The 23,051-nt window shown below is 40.4% G+C and overlaps 1 protein-coding gene across 2 annotated transcripts in view; it reads right to left on the minus strand.

Moving 5' to 3' along the window:
- CCDC112 (coiled-coil domain containing 112) overlaps positions 1–23,051 on the minus strand; it is a 116,425-nt gene that overhangs the window by 36,915 nt on the left and 56,459 nt on the right. The window lies entirely within an intron of this gene.

The raw sequence follows: 23,051 nt of genomic DNA on the forward strand, positions 1-23,051 counted from the left end.
ACTTTTTATCCACCAGATGTCACCTGAGAAACAATGAACAGCAGTAGAGTCTGTATTTGATTCTTCACATATTTTCATCTTTTATGCATGACAATTAGAATGTTCTTGTTAGGATATATCAGCAGTAGGGGTATGAAGGCACAGACCTGTTAAAACCTTATCAGAAAAATAAAAACATTTACTCTCATATTCAGATTCTCAAATATAATCAATTAGTCTCTAAAATAGATTCAGTTTCCCAAATTTTATACTAAACCTGAGAGTTTTTAGTGAAAATTGTTAGAACAGTTTTTAATACTACTAATTTACATATGATATAAACAGTTAGAAAAACTCAACTACTTATACCAAAATGTAAACCAAAAGAATAGAGACTAGTAACTTTGAAGTTCATGAACTAATTCTTGCCAACATTCTCATGCAGTCTTCTATAACCTGTTATCTCCTAATTTGTGTGACCAGACTCCTTAAACGACCTACAAACCCCACATGATCTGGCCCTGACCCCCTTTCCTGTTTGCTTCTCTCTCTCTCCTGGTTCTCCAGCCACCCTGGGCCTTTTCCAGATCCCCACAAGTACCAGGACCCCCTTGCCTATGCTGGCAGCACAATCTGGAGTGAACCTCTAACCCTCCCTTTATCTTATTAGTCACAATCCTTCTGCATACGGTTTGAAAGTCAGTTCCCAAGGAAGCCTTCTTTGGCCATCTCCACCCCATGCAGATTTGGATCCCTTCTCATCTGTTTTTTCCTTTGTAACAGTTGTCACCATTTGATCTGATCTAGAGAAGCAGCCCTCATGGGGCACCCCTATGTCTTTGCCTTCTAGTCGCCAGTAGTGCTTAATAAATATAAATAAATAAATTTATATTTGCCTATGTATTTTTATTTATTTACAAATTAATAAATAACTTTTCATATTTATTTAAAGAACTACTGAGTACAGATTACAATGTTTGCACACCTCCCCTATTAGAATGCAAGTTCCACGGGGAATGAGCTTTGTTCTGCTCACTGCTGCACCCCTAGCCCGTCGCAGGCCCATGGCAGGCATCAATAAGTATTTGTTAGATGAATCCACGAATAAATGAGTAAGTATATATTTTCTAAACAAAAAATTAGACCATATTTGGATGCATAAAATGAGCACTAACTTTAGACAGGGTTGCCAAACATGGGAGCAATGAAATGTCTTAACTATTTTTGTCCACTGGTTAATGGTAGGTAATGTCAAAAACACTGGTCACTGATGAGGCCTAGGTAAAATTACACTTTACTGAATTTTTTTCATTAGAAATTTTGTTTCTTGTCAACCTCATTCACTCACTTAGGAACCAATAAATAATATGACACTAAATCTTCTCATGGGGTTTTTCCTTCCTTCCTGAGGAAATAACTGGGATTTTTCAAGTAGGATGATGTAGTGCAATTACTGACTATCTCTTAGGTGCGTGTAAGAGGGGAACAGCTCTTCCACCAGGGAAAGGTTTGGACAGGGGATTTTTCCAGGTATTGCCCAACATGGCATGGGGATCCTGATTGGAATTATTAGACAGAGGCAGCACCTTGGAGAGACTGTGGCCAGAGGTTCCAGCAGTGTCCATCAGTGGGGGTGAGAGCTGATCTGTCTGGGCCTTGGGACACTGGGGTGTCCCCTGGAGCCATCCTGCTGTGTAACTTGCATGTGGCTACTGGTCTCAGAGCATCCGTGGTTCATTCTCCGGCCCTCACTGAGGTTCTGAGAATTACTTAAAAATCTTAATTTTTTTTTTTTTTTTTTTTTTTGCTTAACTAGCTGAAGTGGGTTTAAAAAAAATTAAGAATGTTGAAAAATTCATGTAGCCTAAAAATAAATTTGGGCTTGTCTTCAATGACATACTTCTAATTCTAGATCTGCTCACTTATGTGAAACATCTCATTAATTTCCATCCCATATCCTATAATCAAAAAATTCTAGAATCTCAGACACAGAAGGATCCTTTTAGAGACTATTTTATCACCATCTTTGGCTTTGAGCGAATCTTCATACCACACCCATTTGAGAGAACCGAGTTTCTCCTGAAATAAACAAACAAACAAGGCAGTTTGTACTGGCTGAAATGTCTTTGTGCCAGCCATCCAATGAGTAGGGCTAAGAGGGCACCCTTGGGAAATTTTATTTATGTGAGAGACAGGTGAAGGGCCTGCAGGCTGTAACCTAATTTAGGCAGACACTTCTGGTAGAAAAAAACAGTGACCTATAAATCAGTAATTTTCCTGTAATATCGAGTGAAACCAGGTCACTATTTCCAGCCTTAACTTTGTTCCCTGGTCTCTTAGCATTTAGCTCTGTCACGAATTTGCTTTTGATAAGGTAAATTTGTAGGAAAAACAAAAATTTAAGGCAAAACCCACAGGAATTTTTAGAAAGTATCTCTCCATAAAGTACTCACCTATGCCCCAGGTATGTCACAGCTGTATGATGCTAGGATCACAAATTATTAGAAGCGTTATGGTAATCTTCTTCCTTTTAGCACATTAAAAAGAATCTGGTGAAACTTTATTTAAACTTTGGTTTAATTTCCCTCTTCAGTGGAAGGTTATAACAGGCAATGGGCAACAAGTTTGATCTCTGATTTAGAACTTTTCATTCCCTAAGGATGGTTGAGTGAGTGAGTGAGGGTGTTAGGGTGGGTATCAGAATCACCAAAAGACACTATCACCACTCTCCTCCCCTCCCCCATGTTCTCATATGCCTCCCTTTAGGTTAGGATGGCAAAGAAACAGAGCTCTGTGTTGGGTTTAGGTCAGGCTGATCAGAAATTCTTTTTTCCCCCTAATGGAGGCAATGGAGATTGAACCCAGGACCTCATGCACACTCAAACACGTGCTCTACCACTGAGCTAAATCCCCCACCCCTCATAATCAAAAATATTTTAATGCAAAATGCATTAGCCAGCAAGATGGCCCTGTGTAATCCAGAGAACTCTGCCCCAAACAGAAGTTTATAAAAAACAATATACCCTGGTCACAAAAGGGGATAAAAGCCAACCATAGTTGCAAAAACATATCCAATAGTTTTACAAGGATGTGTTTCTCTAAAGGAAACCATACTGTGATCACATTTCTGGGGAAATTCTGCTCCTCCTGTTGTTTCTCTTCCTCTCTGCTTATGGCCCCTTGAACACGTTCAAGGCCATTTGCCCTGGTCCTATAGGGTATGTGGTCCCGGCTGAGAATCACTTCCAGGAGGAGTGGCTATTCTTTAATGGGATGGATCATATCCTCAGTGTGTCGGGCCAAAACCAGACTGAGAAGCATTAACTTAGAAAAAACAGAGGATAGGTCATGTAATATCTGGCTTCTCTTTTCCCTTAATTTCAAGTGACAATTACTAAGTCTCCTTTCACTGGATTTTAATCCTTAATTTGAAACACCATTCTCAGGAAGCAGTGGGACTGAACCACTGTACCTTTCTCTTTCTCCCATTTAGATAGAAACACACACTCATTCTCTCTCTCTCTCTCTCTCTCTCTCTCTCTCTCTCTCTCTCACACACACACACACACACACACACAAACACAGCAAATTCAAACATAAAAGAGCATATGGTGACCAGCCTACCTCCCACCCCTGATGCCCATTTCCTGGATCCCTCATTCTCCTTCTGTAGAAGCAACTATTAGTAACCTGTTTCTTGTTTATAATCCTAGAGATACTCTTTCCTATAAGAGTAAATATCTTTTATATGAATATATGCTATACATACTGTTTACACACACACTTTTTTTAAACAAGTATCTTAGAGATAATTCTCTGTCAGCACACATGACTCTTCTTTTTGAAGGCTGCAGGATATCTGACTGTAATAGAGAACCAGATATTCTCTCAATGAAATTATAATTACTCTATTTTTCCCTAGTCTTATATCATTGTCAACTCTAAAGTACTTAAAGAATGTAGCAGCATTTGATGTTAGCTAAATAGTTTTACCTTTCTATAAGAAATGCCACTGAGGTGACTGGAGGGGACTTTGCTATAAATATTTTTTCCTGTATTTTTAAAGTCTGTTTTTTAAGAGAAAGACTTTAATCTCTACTTCTTCCAAATACTTTCTCTCCTCTTGGCACTGATCCTTTACTTACTGATCCTAAATATGTGTAGGGTTGATTTTGTTATTCCTAGGTGGCTTTCACAGGCTTCTATTTCCTATTTCCAGTCGGGGTTAGGTGACCAGAGGACACAGCCTAGCAGCAGCCTAGAATTTTTGAAGGATGGGGTGCAAGTGAAGCTCCATCTCTGCCCTGCCCCAAGGAGTCCTCCAGCTGTCCTGACCTCAGAAAATCTGCCCTTGAAATTTCTGCTGGCATGCAGAACCAATCTGGCCTCTGGTCCATTCTTTTAGAGTTGCTAAAATTTTTCCTGATGGGGTCATTGAGCATTGCCATAACCAAGGGATCCACCGAAGTCTGAGAGCCGGGAAAAGTAACAGTGAAGGAAATCTGCTGTGTTGCCCTCCCCACCACTAGTCATTTACAACTAACAAAGGTTCTCTTTCATCATGCCACCAAATACAACGGCAAGAGAAAGAAGCTACCAGTAATTTCACATATTTTTCTGCTACCAAGACTCACAAGCTTGTAAGACCATTCTTAGTATAAAAAAAAAGTCCAGAGAATAAACACCTTGGGGTGAATAACTCATCTTTTAAAGAACCAGCAATGGCACTTGTGGGTGTTGCGGCAGATGATCAGCGCTCCTCCAAAAATTTATGTTCCCCTTCAGAAGGGACCGTAGTTTGTGAAATAACTGTCCCACTGGGATCAATATTTCCTAGCCAGCTTGCATTTAGGTGTCCTGGTTCTCACCAATGGAAAGTAAGTGGAAGTAATGTGTGTAATTTCTGGGCCAAAGAGGCTAAAAAGCTGGTATACCTCCCCCACTCTTCCCCTTTCTCTGACTTCTGGCTGGATGTTGACAGACAGGCTGACCTTGACAGAAGGCAGACTCTCCTTCACCCTGGTTCTCGGAATGCTTCTGTGGAACAGGGCTGTCTCCCCTCCTTCCTCGCTTGTACCTCGCATATCTACTGGACTTTACATAAGCAAGAAAAAAAAACTTTTGTTACATTAAGCCATTGAGGTTTCTGTGTTCATCAGCTAGCACTTGTTAATGCCTACAGATACGTGCCATAGAAAAAGTCTTGCACAAGAAAACATATACATGAATATCAATTGTGGCACTGTTCACTCTGAGGAAAAAAGTTGGAAAAACAACCTTAGTTTATTCATATAATGAAATACCACAAGTAGTTAAAAATGAATAGGTCTACATATATGTCAATATGGAAAAAAAATCTCAAAAATAACACTGAATGGAAAAGACAAGTTACTAAAGGATGTGCCAGGATGATGCCATTTTATAAAATTTTAAAACATGTAAAACAATATAATACTGTTTACAAACATATACCTATATAGTAAACATACCAAAACATGCATAGAGAAGATACACTCAGGTCAGTGGTTAGCACGTGGGAAGAGAAGAAAACACGGTGGTGGGTAGGGGAGGGGAGTTTAAGCTATAATTGTAACTTTTTTTCTTTTTAAAAAAAATTGTTAAATTTTATTTATTTATTTATTGAAGTATAATCAGTTTACAATGTTGTGTCAATTTATGGTGTACAGCATAATGTTTCAGTCATACCTATATATACATATATTTGTTTTCATATTCTTTTTCATTGTAGGTTACTACAAAATATTGAATATAGTTCCCTGTGCTATATAGAAGAAACACTGTATATTTATTTTATATATAGTAGATAGTACGTGCAAATTTCAAACCCTCAATTTATCCTTTCCCATCCCTTTCCACCCTGGTAACCATCAGTTTGCTTTCTATGTCTGTGAGTCTGTTTCTGTTTTGTAAATAAGTTCATTTGTGCCTTTTTTTAGATTCCACATATGAGTGATATCATATGGTATTTTTCTTTCCCTTTCTGGCTTACTTCACCCAGAATTATGATCTCCAGGTCCACCCATTTTGCTGCAAATGGCATTATTTAATTCTTTTTTATGGTTGAGTAGTATTCCACTGTATATATATACTACAACTTCTTTATCCAGTCATCTGTCGATGGACATTCAGGTTGCTTCCATGTCTTGGCTACTGTAAATAGTGCTGCTATGAACATTGGAGTGCACGTATCTTTTTGGATTAGAGTTCCCTCCAGGTATATGCCCAGGTGTGGGATTGCTGGGTCATATGGTAAGTCTATTTTCAGTTTTTTGATAAATCTCCATACTGTTTTCCATAATGGCTGCACCAAACTTATAACTGTAACTTTTATTCATTATAAGGAGGGCTTTTAGCATGGTTATATTTTAATGTTGGGATATGAGGGGTCCCTTAAAACAGCATCCCCTCTTCCTCTCTTCCCAAGTTCTGAACCAAATAAGAAAAAGTTGGAGATTCAGACAGACTGACAACAAGCATTTACACTTATTCGATGATGAAAATGTGGCTCAGATCTGGAATTCTAAATACTGGACCCCAGAAATAGACAGGTGTGCTGATCTAGTCACCAACAGGGCTGGACTCACCATGGGCCTCCCACCCGGGTGCCTTTAAAACTGAGCTGCTCACAAGGCAGAAAGCAGTCAGGAGCTCAGGCTCACTGGGGGCAAGCATGCTCCCAAGAAGAAGGGAGCAAGGACAGCCCTGTGCATCAGTAGTTCCTGTTCCCAGATGTGCCAGTGAGGGCAGACTCTCCACCACGCACGAGCAGGAGTACTGAGACACCAGAAAGACATCAGAAGCATCCCAATGGCTGAGCTCCCTTCCTGGAGAAGGAAATCTTAGGACTGGATAAAAATGTACCACCACCCGCTCCCCAGTTAGTACACCCTTAATTCTGGAGGTGGTTACATAGGTATCTGTTATATTATTTTCTATACTGCTCTGTTTATTTGAAATATTTCCTAATCAAAATTTTAAGTGCGAGGAATCCTTAGTGTAAATGCCTCCTAACTCTGCTCAGAAGCCCTCCCCTCATACAGAAAGCATTCTTCGATGGCAATAGTTCATTTGAATTAAGATTCAAAGAGAAAAACAAAAGCATGGGACCAAAGATCTCTGTCAGGCATCATCAGAATGAGCCTGTCCAATGCTTGGCATTTGTCCAGGGAATCCAAGCACTTCACTTTAGGGAAACAGTCCAATGGCCTAGAACACTTTCTTGATTCAGATTCAAGTTTACCTGACATTTCACAACTGAAGAGAGGCCACAGTGAAGTGGTTGAGGGTTTTTGGAGTCTTGAGTTGGACCTAAATTCGAATCTAGATCAGGAGCACTCTGTGGAGAACACTAAACGTGTTGCTCCATGAAAGACTAGCCTTTCTAATCCACCAAATAGATGAAAAGCTTTTTTTATTTTATAAAGTCCATTTGGAAAATGCATTTTGTTACATGATTAGAGCAACTGTCCAGTATTTAATTTGCTTCAGTAAAATCTGGGCCCAATCCTCTTTCAGGTTCAATAAAAATGAAATCCTATTGACACACTTCTCAACTGTCCACTTTAAAATTCTCACTCAAATCCATGTCTGTGTGAAATTCTGAATTCTTGCTAGAATGAATGTTCCCTAGGGCTGCCCAGATTGACATTCAATAATTCACATGAAGGATATTAAAGCTTGGTCAAGACTGTAACTCTTTTAGATAGTTCGCTTGATATTTAAAACTTCCAGATTTAAATCTGGAATTAAATTTATTTGCTTCTTTGGTAATTGTCTGTCTTCCTTCACTAGTAGGTAAGTCCTGTGAGAGCCTGAATTTCATCTGGTATATAATAGGAACTTAAGTCACTGCTGAATGAATAAACAAATGAATGAAACCAGCAAGCTTTTTACCATTAAAATAATGTTCAGGTTAGAAAATAAGATTTGTCCTAGGCTAAGCTTCTTTTATCTAAATGCACTGAGTGTTACATGTAGTTTTTCTCTAATTCAATTGTTTTAACTCTCCCCTCTTCTTTATGTCTAAAGTTAATCTAGAACCTTTCACATGTATGAACTGTGTACATTTTACCTTGTAGGCATATTTAAATACGTTTTCAATGAGAAGATCCATGTGATACTGACAAATGAACTAGCCATATTTGGTCCTGGGGGAGATTCCTAAAGAACAGACGCCTGCTCTCACAGCAGCCTTAGTGTGCCAGCATCGATCATTTCAGGGGCTGCTTCTCTCTCTCACTCTGTGTGGCATGTTTGTCTCATTCCAGTACTAGTACAAAAGACTTCTGTTAGAGGTCTACCCACAGGTTAATGACATCATTTCTTCCATATGACAAGTCTATTTTCACTTTTTGCGAAAATATTAGAGAACTACTCTCAGATATAAAGTTATTTTCCTTTGTGGGCTTTTAGATGTTAATAACTTTTTATATTAAAAAAAAAACTGGAAATGGAACCATAAATAAAAAGTTCAAAGAGGGTTCATAAGTGATTTTTGTTCTCTTTTGAAAGAGGGACTTGACCTTTTGACCACAAGGCATTTAGGTAAACTCAGCATTCAGGGAAATTCCATTTGTCTGCTGGCTTTAAAGGCAGTGAAGATTAACAAAGAGGAATGTAATGCTAGTTAAAGCACATTTCCATAGACTGTCCAAGTAGGAAAGTCCTGCCTAAAAGGCAGGAGGGAAGACATACATCTCTGTCACCTTACTGCACTCCAACTACACCTTGCTCTTTGACCTACATTAATTTTCTTTAGAGTTTTTTTTTTAACTTTTTAAAAAATGGAGGTACTGGGGATTGAACCTAGGACCTCATGCATTCTACGCATGTGTTCTACCACTGAGCTATATAACTCCCTCCCCAAGAGTTATTTTTACCTCAGACTTTTTTTTTTTTCAGTTGTGAGGTAAAAACCTTGCTGGCTCATTCACTCACTCATTGAACAACTATTTATTAACTAATGATTATGCACAAGGGAAATTGCAGGTTCTCACAGAGCTCATGTATAATAGAAGAAGACAGACAGTTATCAAGTAAGCAAATAAATAAGATAATTTCAGTTATTGATGAGGGTGATGAACAGAACAGGAAGATGTAATGGCAACTGTGAGTGGGTGATCTTGAGAGAAAACTGGTTGGGGAAGTGCCATTGGAGCCAACACGTAAGCAGGAACCAGCCCTGTGGGGATATGTGGGGACACAGCGTTCCAGGCAGGGAGAAGAGAGAGGAAAGCATGTACTGGGAAGGAAAGGAGGCTTGTGTGATGAGTCCAAGGGAGCAAGGGGGAGAATGGTCATAGATGGAGGTCAGAGAAGCAGACCATGCAGGATTGCAGAATTTTGACTTTCTGCTAAAATGAAAAGTTGGTGGAAGATTTTAGTCAAGGTAGAGACATAATCTGATCTGTGTTTTCAAGGATGGAATGGCATGCTATGTGACAAACGGATCTATTATTTTAGCTTTGTCATTTGGGCTGATACCACTTAATCCAGGAGTTCCACCTGGGGCAGTGTAAGGATTATAATTATTATTTTATTTTCTATTATTTGCAAATCTAGATGAGTTTATGATCTTTCGACTTATTCTTCCTTATCTTTAGTCTTGACCTCCAGAACAGCAGGGCCTCTCAGGTGATAATCTTTCCTGTCCCCAGAGAACATGACCATTATGACCTAGTATAGGGAGAAAGTCAGTCCACTGCCTCATGCTTTCCTAGCAAACACATTTGTTTGTCTGATCTGGAAAAGCCTGCAACTCTGCCAGAAACCAAGAACTTCTGACAGCTCAGCTATATCTGATTAATTAGAGTGAGTCTGCAGTTTTCTCTGGGAGCAGACACTAGTTTTACCAGGTGACTGCCCTCATGACACAGGTCTAAAACACGGCCACTTGTATAGGTTTTCTAAGTGCGAGACCTCAGAATTATGATTGAAGGAAAAATTACTTGAAGTATGAACAGTACCAGGCCCTCAAAAGATGGGGCAGGTCTGTTCTCCAAGACTTCAGGGTCAACTTTAACAGTCACAGTGACAATAGTCACCACCTCCTGAGCACTTAGTTTTCACCAAACATTCACCCAAAGCAGGTGTTGGCAAACATCTTCTGTAAAGGACCAGACAGTGAATGTTTTCAGTCTGTGGGCTATATGGTCTTGTTGCAAGTAGTGCTCAGTTTTGCTGTTGCAGCGGGAAAGCTGCCACAGGTAACAGGTAAGGAACAAGTGTAGCTGGCTTCCAGCGAAACTTTATTTCCCAAAACAGGTAGAGGGGCTGGATGTGGCCACAGGTCATAGCTTGAGGCCTGCTAATCTAAATGACTTACTGAAAACTCCTGGTCTAAATGACTCACATGTATTACCTTATCTCATCCTCAAAACACTCCGATTATTCCCTTTAATTTACAGACGAGGAACTGGGGCACAGAGAGCTCACGTAACCGGTCTGGATGGCATAGCTCATACATTGCAGAGCTGAAATTCACACCCACGGAACGTGGTTCTGGGCACTTAGCACTTACTCATCTACAGACTCTACTGACAAGTTTACAAGTCGTCTGTATCTTTATAACATGCCTCCCCCATGGGATTGTCAGAGAACAGAAGTGGGGAAATGCAATGAACCGAACAGTACAATGCTTGCATCAGCACAGGACTCTGGAGTTGTCAAGTCACTCCACATTCTTGTATCATTCTGATGTAATATTTGAGGAATATCTGGGGTCTCTGGGTTCATGGGGACACCTGTGCCTAGGTCTGTGTGATCGTCTTGGCAGTTCACAGAAGAAATGTAGTATAGCAGCCTAAGATTTTTTTGCTTCTGTTTTTTCCCCCTACATATTTCATATGATTATTGTGAAGATCAAATGAAAGGAAAAGAAATATAGAGAATCGTAGAGAATAGAGCTTCAGGGATAACAGAAATTTGGTAGCATGTAGTATGCATAGTGAGACATTTCAGGCTTCATTTTATTTCTCTAAAAATATGGATAAGTGTGTGTGCTCTTTAAAAGCCACACTGGGAAACTCTCCTGGATTTTTAAGAGAATAATAAACATATTCGGAGTTAAAATTTATTAATTTGGAGGGTAAAGTTTTTATGATAAAATCTACTCCATCTGTGTTACCAAGCTAAGTCAAAGAGAACATCTGTTTGGGTGACTGTTTTGAACCCCAATGCTCACTGTTGGTACATCATTTGCAATACCATAAGGCTCCCTTTTTAAATATGTCTATTGAAAAAACCAATGTCTGCAATGGAAATTTATGTTGTGTAGAACTTTCTTTATTATGTTTATGTTTCTGTTTTAAATTTTCATTTTGAAATAATTATAGATTCACAAGAAGTATATATATATGTATACATGTATATATGTATACAAGAAGTATATATATGTATACAAGGGGTGTGTGTGTGTGTGTGTATATATATATATATACACACATATATATACATACATATAGTGAAATCTCAATGCCCATCACCTAGTTTACCCTAGTCATATCATCTGCAGAGCTAGAGTCAATACCAAAACCAGGAGACTGGCATTGGTAGAATATACAGAGCTTATTCAGTTTCCCCAGCCTCATATGCCCTGACTTGTGTGTCTGTGTGTCTGTGTGTGTGCCCCGTTCTATGCAACTTTATCACATGTGCAGATGAGTGTAACCACCCCTACAATCAAGACAGAACTGTTTCATCAAAACAAAACTGCCTCTTGCTACCCTTTTAATCTATGCCCTCCCTCCTTAACCTCTGGCCACCACTAATCTGTTCTCCATTGGTCGAGTTTGTTATTTCAAGAATGTTACATAAATGGAGTCATATAGTACCTAATATCCTAAGTAATATCATATACTCTGAGACTGGCTTTTTCATTCCACATAATTCCTGTTGTGTGTATCAACAGTTCATCTTTTTTATTGCTGGGTATGGACGGACCACAGTTTGTTCAATCATTCAGCCACTGAAGGACATCTGGGTTGTTTTCGGTTTCAGGTTATTACAAATAAAGCTGCAATGAATATTCATGTACAAGTTTTTGTGTAAATGTAAGTTTTCATTTCTCTGGAATTTATTATCACTGTAAAGCACAATTGCTGGGTGTATGGCAGCATGGGTTTAGTTTTAAAGAAACTACCAAACTATTCTGGAGTAACTGTATCATTTTATTCCTATTTGTTCTTGAAGCATGTGTTAAATAAGAAAATTCCTTTGTTACTCAATATTAACTGCAATATGTATTATGCATATTTTAAAAACTTAATTAAATCATGGGTTTTTTTGCCACCTCATAAATTACAAACTTAATCTTGTCAGATCCACCCAACGGTGAGAGAGACTGTAATCCTTTTCATGTCCCTACAGTAGAATACACTTCATGCAGTTGATCTTTATTAACGTTTACCTCTCCAATCTTATAAAAAAAACAGTCTCTGCCACACTCAACATGTTATCGGCCTCTTTTTACAAGTGGAGAGTATAAAAGCAAAGGGAAACCAAAAGAGTCTTCCAATATCCTATAATTTAAAAGCAGAAAGAATCAGCTCTTATTGGGTTGACTCAAAAGTAAATTTTACAAAACACAGAAGAACTTGATTTTTATCCCTTTTTTTCCTCTACATTTTCATGTAGGCAGATCAAAAGATCAAACTGCAGAAACTTTTTTTTTAAATCAAAGAGTACTTGGAAGTAAAGGTAGCATTCTAGATAAAAAGAGCAAACAAAAAATGAGGGCAGCTGGGGTGACACGAGCAATTTTTATGACCCAACCGACAAGTTTTTTGTTGAGAACCCATGATATGCTGGACACTGTACTAGCTGCTGTGGAGAGATGAGAATTTAAAAATGGAGGATAAGAAGTATAATGTCGTCCAAATGCTTCCTGTCCAGCTGGGAGCCACATGGCCCCACATGAGGAGACTGGAGAGTGAAACAGAACAATATAAACTTAATAATAACAGCTGGCACTTACACTGAATGTGGGCCAAACACTGGGCAGAGAGCTTTGCATACGTTTCTCTTTACTCATTCCATCCTCACAACAATCCTGGAGGTCACTGTCATCAGCCCCATTTCACAGATGAGGAAACTGAGGCTTAGGGAGTTAGTTAAAAATCTCACATGTCATTTACAACAGTCTGGTTTTCCATGTTCACTGAAAAGGTCTCTCTCATGTACATGAGCTTTCCTGCCCCAAAGATGGAGTGAACAGGTCCCCTCTCTACAAATGTGCTGCCTGAGCTGGGAGGCAGCGGTAGGGACCATCTCCTTTGGCCAGATGTGACACTGAGACTCATTCATCCTAGCCACTGATACTGACCTCAGCTGAGCTCCAGGAAGTGTGCCTTAGAGCCCAGATCTCTTCCATTCCAGAGAACTTTATCTCCCTCATTGTTGTTTTCTATCTTCACTTTGGCCACAGAACCCCCTTTGCAAACATTTTACTCTGAGAATTGCTTTGGTTGAAGGACAGGGTTGGGGAAGGGACAGAGTCCCATGGGCTCGCACCACTTCCCTCCCCTGGAGGGTCCTGAGGGGCTCCTACTGAAGCAGTTACTACATGAGGGCCCAGGACTCTTGCCTCTCCTTTGAGCATAAGAGGCATGAGAGCATGACCCTGTTGGCTGCAGTGGGGTGAGAGCCCCGGTGAGAGGATGGAGACGGTGCCCAGGCGAGCAGGTGAAAAAGGCTACCCCCATCTACTTGAGTATCTGGAAGGCCCTGGGCTCACAGGGTCCCCTTTCACCTGCCCCTCACCTGCCCGCTGACACCAGGATTCCACAGAGCATCGACGATCAAAAGCAGGTACTTTTAAAGGGGTAAAAGTTTAAGCTATTGTCAGTCACCTGCAGTGAAATCTAATAATAATAATAAAAAAAAACCCCAAAGTTTTTAAATAGCTAGGAGACAGAAGAAAATGCAGAGGAAGAAGAAAAAGACTGCTCCAACTGGAAGCCAGGAGGCTAAATAAAAAAAAAAAAAAAAAAAAAAAATCTCTTCACTTCACAACGTTGCTGAGATCCAGCTCTGAGTGGAGTTTGTGGCCAGAAACTTTCCTGCTGATTCAAGCAGGTGAAATCCTGTCAGAGCAGAGGCAGCTCAAAGCACAAAACGGCTGGACAAAGTGTTTGCTCGGACTTCTGCACAGGACTTTAAGCAGATAAAAGAATGCATACATCTGGATTTGAGAATCTGGTAAGAAACATGAGGTCATTTAGCTACTCTTTAAAACAAGCAAATCTTTTCAAGTAGATTTTATTGCTTCCAAAATTATTTCGTATTCTTCAGAGGGCTTTCCTCCTTACTTTGGCACCATGTGGTTTTCTTTTGGTTTCTTAGATTAAAAGAAAATGATAAATATATTCAACATTTAAAAAACAAGACCCAACTTACACATTTTCAAGAAAGGGAACTTTCATCCTTGTACTTCTGATGTGAGTCTTTGAGACTCTGCCAGGACTTGATTTCAAGCCATTAATCCATTAGGATGATATAAAAATCTCTGTCCTCTGCCCCCACGACCCACAGCTAGAGGCATTCAACTAAAAAACTAGCATGATAAATGTTTCACAGAGCCCACTGGCAGATTTCAGGGTCAGAGATTTCCAAAAGAGGAAAATTTCCTAGAGAGTTTCTATGTAAAGACCCTTATCAAGTCTCTTCCTTTTGACGATTCTGAACCACTCATCTTTCCTTTGTGCAACCCTGAGCAGTAAGAACAAGATGTCAGACTGAGCACATATGCCTACCTCTCCAAATCCTTTCAATTAACACGATCCATATTTTAAAATAAATAATAAAGTAATGCTAGAAAGCAAGGCCGACTGCCACTAATGGACTAGACATTTTGAAAATTCCTTGAGAGTTAGCAAGAAGACAGGACTGGGTTGCTTGAAGACCTGTTAGAGAGGGCTGCTGCAGGGGTGGTGTTCTGGCAAGTGCTCCCAGATCAGAGATGCTGGGTTCCCAACGTGGGGACATGAGGCCCACACACTGTTGGGAGTACACACTGGTACACGCTTTACTGATGACAATGTGGTGGAATGGGTCAACATCTTAAATATGCATGATTTTCAAACCAGAAATTCCCTATCTAGATATTTTCCTTAGAAAAATAGCACACAGACACACAGACACACAGACACAGACACAGACACACACACACACACACACACACATACATATATACCCAAAGAATACAAAGATATTCATTGTGGTTATGATGGAATTATGATACACACGTGTGTTATCTTTATAATAGTGGAGAAAAAACTGCTGACATGTAACTATCATGTACTAGCATGTAAAGGTCTCCATGATAGTGTTAAGTTTTTACAAAGTTCTTTAAAAGTAGTAAAACAACCCATAAAACCTATTCCACTTACGTTAAAATTTTCGATTTTCTATTTTTCTATACATAGATCTATAAATATAAATATGTATATTTATATAAATGGGTATAAAATTGGAAGGATATATATCTGGCTGCTAGCCATGACTATCTTTTTCTTCTACATACTTCTATACAGTTTGAACTTTTAAAACAAATTAGAATATATTCATGTATTACATAAATTTTTAAATCATTAATGCTTTTAGAACAGAGAGGAACCCAGATATTTCAAATATCCAAGGTACTGGATTCAGTGAACTACTGATTAGTAGAGTCAAGTAAATACACAACTTCGCACTGTGCTTATTCTGAGTCTCAAAGCTTTTAAAAATTTGTGTGATAGAAGGTACTACTCGGCGAGGATGGAGTTCTGGCTCCCCACTCAGCCTCTGTGGGTACTTCCCTGGCTGGGAAGGGTCCGAAGTCCCTTGTTACTACTCTACTGACATTGACTAGGGAGGGCGGGAGTCTCATTGCCACTGGCTGGTGGTGACTGACACTGCCCCGGGGGAAGGAGGAGGGCCCTGTTACTGCGCAGGCGCAGGCGGGGTGAACCGCCAGGCAATCCCATGCTCTCCATGGAGGGAGGGGCTTGTCACTGCCTGGCAGGGATGACTACCAGCCTGGCCTTGTCTGACCCCACTTCCTTACAACCTGGTGCGGGTGGAAGTCTAGGCTCCTCACTCAGCCTTGGCTGGGTGTTGGGCTGGAGGATAGTGGTTATTATCTAAATATTTTCTGTCTTACTAGGCTGCCCTTTTCTGGGCCGTCTGGTTAGAGAGAGCTGGCTTACGTTAGTCCTTTACATGTCTGCATCTACCGGCTTTTCTAGGTAGCTGGCTCCTTTAGCTCCAAGTCGGGGTAAAGGAGGCAGAAAGAAAACCCAGAGAATTAAACACCATGTTGTTCCATGGGTTCCTCTGTCCATGGATGGTCTGCCTTCTCTATCCACCTACTGGTATTTTTATCTTTGTTTTATATATAATGTCTAGGGCTCTTAGTTGCACCTAGTGGGAAGAATAGAGAAAAGTGTGTTTACTCCATCTTTCTAGAAGTAGAAGTTAGTCTACTTTTTCCTTTTAAAATTGTCTCTATTTTGATTTAATTTACAAAAAATATGTTTACTCTGACAAGTGAAACAACAAAAAGTTGCATAAGGAAAACCTTAATAATATAAAATCTGCCTCCACTGCTCCCTATTTTTATCCCCCTCTCTGAGATAATCAATGGTCATGACCTGGGGTGTATTCTTTTCATCTATTTTTTCCACGTTATTGCAAACATACATAAACCTAAGTTCACATGTTTGTTTTTGTTTCTGTAAAAAATGGTTTTCTACTTGTCAAAGATAAGCAAGCTTTGCATTGTATTGAAGTTGAGAAATTACTGGAAGCACTATTATTAAAACACTGTGGAGGGGAGATAAGTAAAGTGAACTGCCATCGCAAATCACAGAAGATACTCCACTTTCACTGTGTGGGAGAAACATGGAGAAGAGAAAGGAAGACAACAAACAGTGATTTTTCTAAGAGTCATTAAAGTGATTAAAACAGGCATAATTTACACACTCTTCTGCACCTGGAATCTGACCCTGGGATATATTAAAGAAGGGGTAGCCCAGTGAGTGGACCATAGGAAAGATGACCATGAGTGTTGTTATGTAAGTGCCCAGGAGCCACGCTGGACTGGTCCTAACGGAAGTGTGTCTTCTTTCTCTCTGGTGAGCACCTCACACTGCCACACCCAGGGCCTTGGGGGGTCCTGTTTGCTCACAGGAACAAACCCCCCCCATGAACACCCAGTCCTTACAGCTCCGGACCTCTGTCCAACAGGAGCGGTGGTGGAGATGGAGCACGGGCATCTCTGCTTTAGGGAATGAAGCTGAGCAGGCTCAGGACCACAGAGCCAGAATGGAGGGAGTGGCCTCCCTCCCCACCAACCCATGTGACGGGGGTCTTGACACCTAAAAGGGAAATGAAACTTTTCTCTTTCCTTAGAGGCAGTCTGCTCAGCGCAATGTCAGTTCATCTTTGGAGCCCTATGGTTTCAGGAAAGAAGGAGGCCTATTTTCCAGAGTCCAGGTCTAAGGGGACTCACATAATATTATTGCCAGCTTCCTCTGAGGGGTCTCAGCTGGCGCTGAGTCTAGTCCTCTGACTCTGAGTGACAGCTGCAGGTCCTCTCCCTTCCCACTTTTATTCACGTCACATGGTCCACTTAAGGTCTGGCCAGGAAAACAGGGGCTGAACGCATACTGCCTGGTGATCTTCCTGTTTAGACAGTGGCTAAAGGCACAGACTCTACCGCCACACTGCCTGCATTCCAGTCTAGGTTCCAAGCCCACTGAACTGTGACCTTGGGCGAGTCACTTACCCTTCCTCCTTGATTTACTTCTTTATAAAATGAATATAATAAACATAGGCCTGACATGAGGATGAAGTGAGTTAGAACAAGGCTGGGCACATGACAAGCACTCCTACAGTATCAGCTGGTTATTGTTTGGTTTTTTCCAACCCAATGCTTTTCACAAGTGCACAGAGAGATTGTGGTGCATCTTGAAGATGCATTCACTCACAGCTTTCTGAGTTTCATCACTCTCCTTTGATAATTTTCAGACAGAGGGAATAAGAAGTTAGACCTATCTGACCATGGTAGAAAGGGCTGGGGAAGTGATCTTCTCTGAATAATAAATTTGAGAGTGGGAGGACAGAGATGGACAGATGGCTGGACAGCTATATCTAAGTAAGGGCAAGGGAAAAGAGGTACATGTAACAAGTCACAGTTGTGTTACAGATTAAATATGATTGGCAAACAGTGTTCTGCTTCATTTTAAAACATGGTAGAAAAGCTTTTGAATCCATCTTCCACAGCGTCCATCACATCTTCTGTGATAGAACCTGGGAAGGCAGTGAAGGAAGGCTTCTCTCCTAGGAGAGCATGGGGGTGTGATACTGTCTACGTCAGAGATGGAGTAGAAAGGTCCTTCTCCCCCTCTGGGCTGCAGATCAGCTTCCTCCTCTTGGTGCTGGAAGTCAATCATTCCATAACACTGTGCCCATGCTCACCTCCAAATTTAGGGTGGCCTAGAGAATTGAGGTCTCCAGGTCTTGCAACTTCTCTCAAAATATGACTCGATAAAGAGTAACACTGTTTCCAGTTTTGTATCTCCGAGGTTTGCCTTGTTATTTGATTGGATGCTTTTTTTCCTCCTCTTTTAAATATAGGTAGGTTAATTGGGTGTACTGTTTGAAACCAGGCTTAAAATAGGAGCAATTAAATTCATTAGACCTTTGAGGGATAAATTAGTTAAGGAAGTATACTTTTTTTTTTTTTCAAGAATTGGCAGAACAGCTTGAAACCTGATTCACAAGCTACATTTCAGTGTTTTCAATATTACAAGATGATCTAGCCATTCAATCTTACGAAACTATTTATACCTCACCGTCCTAAAGCAAAGGAAGGGAACTTCTGCTGCTGAACCTGTTCCAGGGATTTGGATGGATCTGAATAATGAACAGGGAAGTTCCTTTAGGAACACAGAGTCTCTATCACAGAAATACTTCATTTCTTAGAAGTAGCCAGCTGGGAACAGGCCACAAGACCCCAGGCCCGTGTTGTAAGGAAGAACTGGCAGCCATCCCCCATCAGGCACTTCCACGTGCAATAGTAAACCATGCAAGAGGGCGGAGTGCTTGTTACCAATTTTACCTGCATATGGGTTTTCTCTTTTCGAGTACAGGAGATACTAATCAACATAAATAGAACCTGAGGGTTTATTCTCATTGCAGAAAACATACAAACACCACTTCTGAATTTATCTGTGTAATAACCTGAATCCTCACGGACCAAGCACATTAATGGATTGTGTTCATTTGATAAAAATCCTTTTCATCATTCTTTGACAATCATTTTCTTTCATGTGTTTCTGTGCTGTTGGAAGTTAGAAAATTCCTCCATTTCTCTTCTCTCAAACTAAGATACAGTCTCCTAATTACTAGAAAATTTACTTTTTATTTGCAGTGTCAACTCTAGACCCTGATAACCAAATAAGGATTCTGAGCTGGAAGCAGAAGAGCTGCCCTCCCCACTCTGGCTGATCCTCTCCACCACTGTTCTACGTCTCATTCTGAAAAGCACATTTTCATGGTATAATATGGTAAAAGAGAAATAGAAATAAGTAATATTAAATAGATAATTGAGCCCATATCAGTTTGGTACATTTGAGGCAGCATTTCTCAAAGTGTGGCCCATGCATCACTGACACCAGAAGAATCTCCTGGAGACTTTGTTAAAAATGCAGATTACTGGGTACCACCTCAGATTTAATTCATTTGAAAACTTTGTGGATGGCGACTGGGGATTCTGCATTTTTGACAGGCTCCCCAAATGATTTTGGTGCTCATTAAAATTTAAGGAGTTTAAGATTTGCTGAAAGAGTTGCTCCTTCTAGACCCCAAAGGTGACGGCTTGACAACCACTTGGAGAAAACACCTGTTCCACCTTAAAGCAATAGGGATAAAAAGAAAAGAATAATTACTGAATGTGTAAAATGTGTCAGAAATTTTGCTAGTTAGAAATTTATAAACATACTTTTAAAAAATATTATGACTCTCTGTTGAGATGATGTATCAGTTTACAGTCAAAAACAATGGAATCATTCCACTCCTGGGTATATAGCCAAAAACACCGAGAACACTAACTCGAAGACACATGCACCCCAGTGTTCACAGCAGCATTATTTACAACAGCCAAGACATGGAAGCAACCTGAGTGTCCATTAACAGATGACTGGATCAAGGTGTGATTTTACACACACACACACACACACACACACACACACACACACACACACACAATGGAATACTACTTCACCATAAAAAATAAAATTTTGCCCTTTGCAACAACATGGATGGACTTGGAGGGTATTACACTAAGTGAAAAACAGTCAGAGAAAGACAAATACTGAATGATATTGCTTAAATGTGGAATCTAAAAAATACAACAAACTAGTAAATGTAACAAAAGAGAAATAGACTCACAGTTACCAGTGCGGGAGAGGGTAGGGAAAAGATAGGGGTAGAGGATTAAGAGGTCCAAACTACTATGCATAAAACAAATAAGCCATAAGGATATATGGTGCAACACAGCGAATGTAGCCAATATTTTACAGTAACTGTAAATGGAATACAACTTTAAAAACTGTGAATCACTATGCTGTACATCTGAAACTTATATAATACTGTGTATCAACTATATTCAATTAAGAAAAAAGAAGTGGAACCAGAATGCATATTGAACATTCTCTGTTTAACTGCTGCACCTTACACTCCCCTCCTGGAGCTGGGAACTGGCTCTCTGGCTGCACAGAGTCTAGGAAATGGACAGATGGATATTACCCAGAGAGACCTCATGGTAGCCTGGAGGTGGCACTGAGTCTCTGGGATGCCTCACCATTTTGATGACCAGTCTAAACTTGCCATGTGTAGGTGGTTTATAGAATGGCTTTTGTCCCACATGTGTCTGGTGAGAAATGTGGGTGGAGGACAAGACATAATTTTTCCTATATATTGTTAAAACCATCATCACTGAAGTTTTTTCCACAAGTGTATCAGCTACCGTTTACTGACAACATGTCCTGGACTCTATGCTAAGCACTTCTCAGAATTTACTCTTCATAATGGCCCTATGAGGTAGGTGCTATTACTATCTCTACTTCTTAGCTAAGAAACAAAAAAGTGTGAAACTTACGCATACAGAGCTAGTCAGCAGCAAAGGCTGGAACGTGTTTGACTCCAAAGGCCACTGGAGTCCTACACACTGGGCCTGACGAAGCAAAGTTCAGCGTATGCCGTGACACCTGATTAGAGATCCAGTGCTAGTATGTTTAGAGAAAGTTTTATATCTCTTGGTTTATGGTTAAATAATAAAATTGAGTAGCTATGGAGCACTTCCTGTTGTACATTTTTAGCCTTTCTCTCTTTTCCCAGAGAACCCCAATCCTCCTTTCTTCATATTTTTCTAAGACCTTAAATGTCCACTTAACTTAAGGTGAAGAGACCTTACCTTGTTGCAGATGAGAGTTGTGCTGGGTTTTACATGGATATGATAGAATTTATACTAACCTCTGACATTTATTAAGGCATTCCAGTTAGAGCTGCCCCAGTTATTAGTGAACACACTGAACTGTGAGTGGACATGGATAATGGTTATACTTAATCAGTTTCACTGCATCTATTAAGACTTCTCATATATGGGCCCAGGAACATCTGGTCCCGCACCAACATACTATACACATTGCAAAGCTTACACTAGAAGAGGATTAGTCAAATCTTCAAGTAAGAAAAATTAAACTTGCCTGCTACGGAAAAATATTTAAAATGTTTCCACCCATTCACCACCAAACAACTGCTGGGAAATAATCTTCCATGGGGTCTCCCAGACTTCTGCATGTCTTGTGAATAGAGGCACAGGCTGCTTTTCCTCTATTTTTTCAAGGATGTTTGTACAGAGAACAGCCTTGGAAGATAGAGATCACGTCTCCCTCTGGAGCAAAGGGCAGGCATGCTGACTGCCCTTTATAAAATAGTGGGTTTCCCTAAGCTCAGAGTTTCTCCCTTACAGAATGCAACTCGCTGCATTTAGAGGTGTCACCTGGCCTTCTCAGAGGCCCTCCTTGGGAACTGGGGCTCAAGGAACAGGCAATGCTGATACTGTGGCTACTGCTACTGCTAGGAGTGATAAAATTCTTTCCCTCAGATCCAGGAGTGTTATGTCTTCTGCCAAGATCCATTAAGCTATAGCAGGCTAACTTGTTAAGCTTGCAAATGGTGTCAAATCTCAGGCCCTTCAGAGTCACTGGCAACAGCAAACCATTATTACTGTTCTTATTGTGGTAACTATTTATTGAGCACCTAATGTGAATCAATGAACCAAACTCTGTTCTGAGTAATGTACCATATGACCGCATTTAATCCTCACCACACTGTAGGGAAGTGGATAACTTTACCACCATTTTATTGTGATGACATTGAGACTAAAAGAGCAGGCACTGATGGTTGCCTATCCACTAGCCATTTCCCCCTTCTCAATTATATTCTGACTTTCATTCTGATATTCTCCTCTTTTTCATCCAGCAAGGAAGTCATTCCTTCCTCCAGCTATAGGGGTGAGCCTATCCCCTCTGCAGAGGATCAGTTTCTGAACTTTATTCTAAGCTAATAAGGGCATGACATTCCCCTGGCCATAGAAAGTGGGTAGGAAATGAACATATCATCCAGTTTGGGCAAAGGGAATGGAGGGACAGTGAACCAGAGACTTCTGGGAAAGACATTTTCTCGCTCTTACACAAAGCCATTGGGAAAGATAGGCTTTCTTCCTCCAAATGATGATCTGTCCGGCAGAGAGGCAGAGATAATATTTAATTAATGCATACTTATCAGAATGAATGCTGGACATAATACTGAAGCATGGTCTGGAATTCTCTGTTTTGCCATAAATCACCCCATTAGGTGCTGGATTGTGGGGAAGTCCTCGGGCGAGGTGCTGCAGCAGCTGGACGGTGGGGGCAAGCAGCAGGTTCAGGGCAATGGCTACTTAGCAACTGGTACCAAAGTACTTGAGTATGTTAGTAACTGGTGAGCCTATACTAGGATGTTCA

The sequence above is a fragment of the Camelus ferus genome, chromosome 3, assembly GCF_009834535.1.
Source record: "Camelus ferus isolate YT-003-E chromosome 3, BCGSAC_Cfer_1.0, whole genome shotgun sequence".
Taxonomy (NCBI): Eukaryota; Metazoa; Chordata; class Mammalia; order Artiodactyla; family Camelidae; genus Camelus; species Camelus ferus.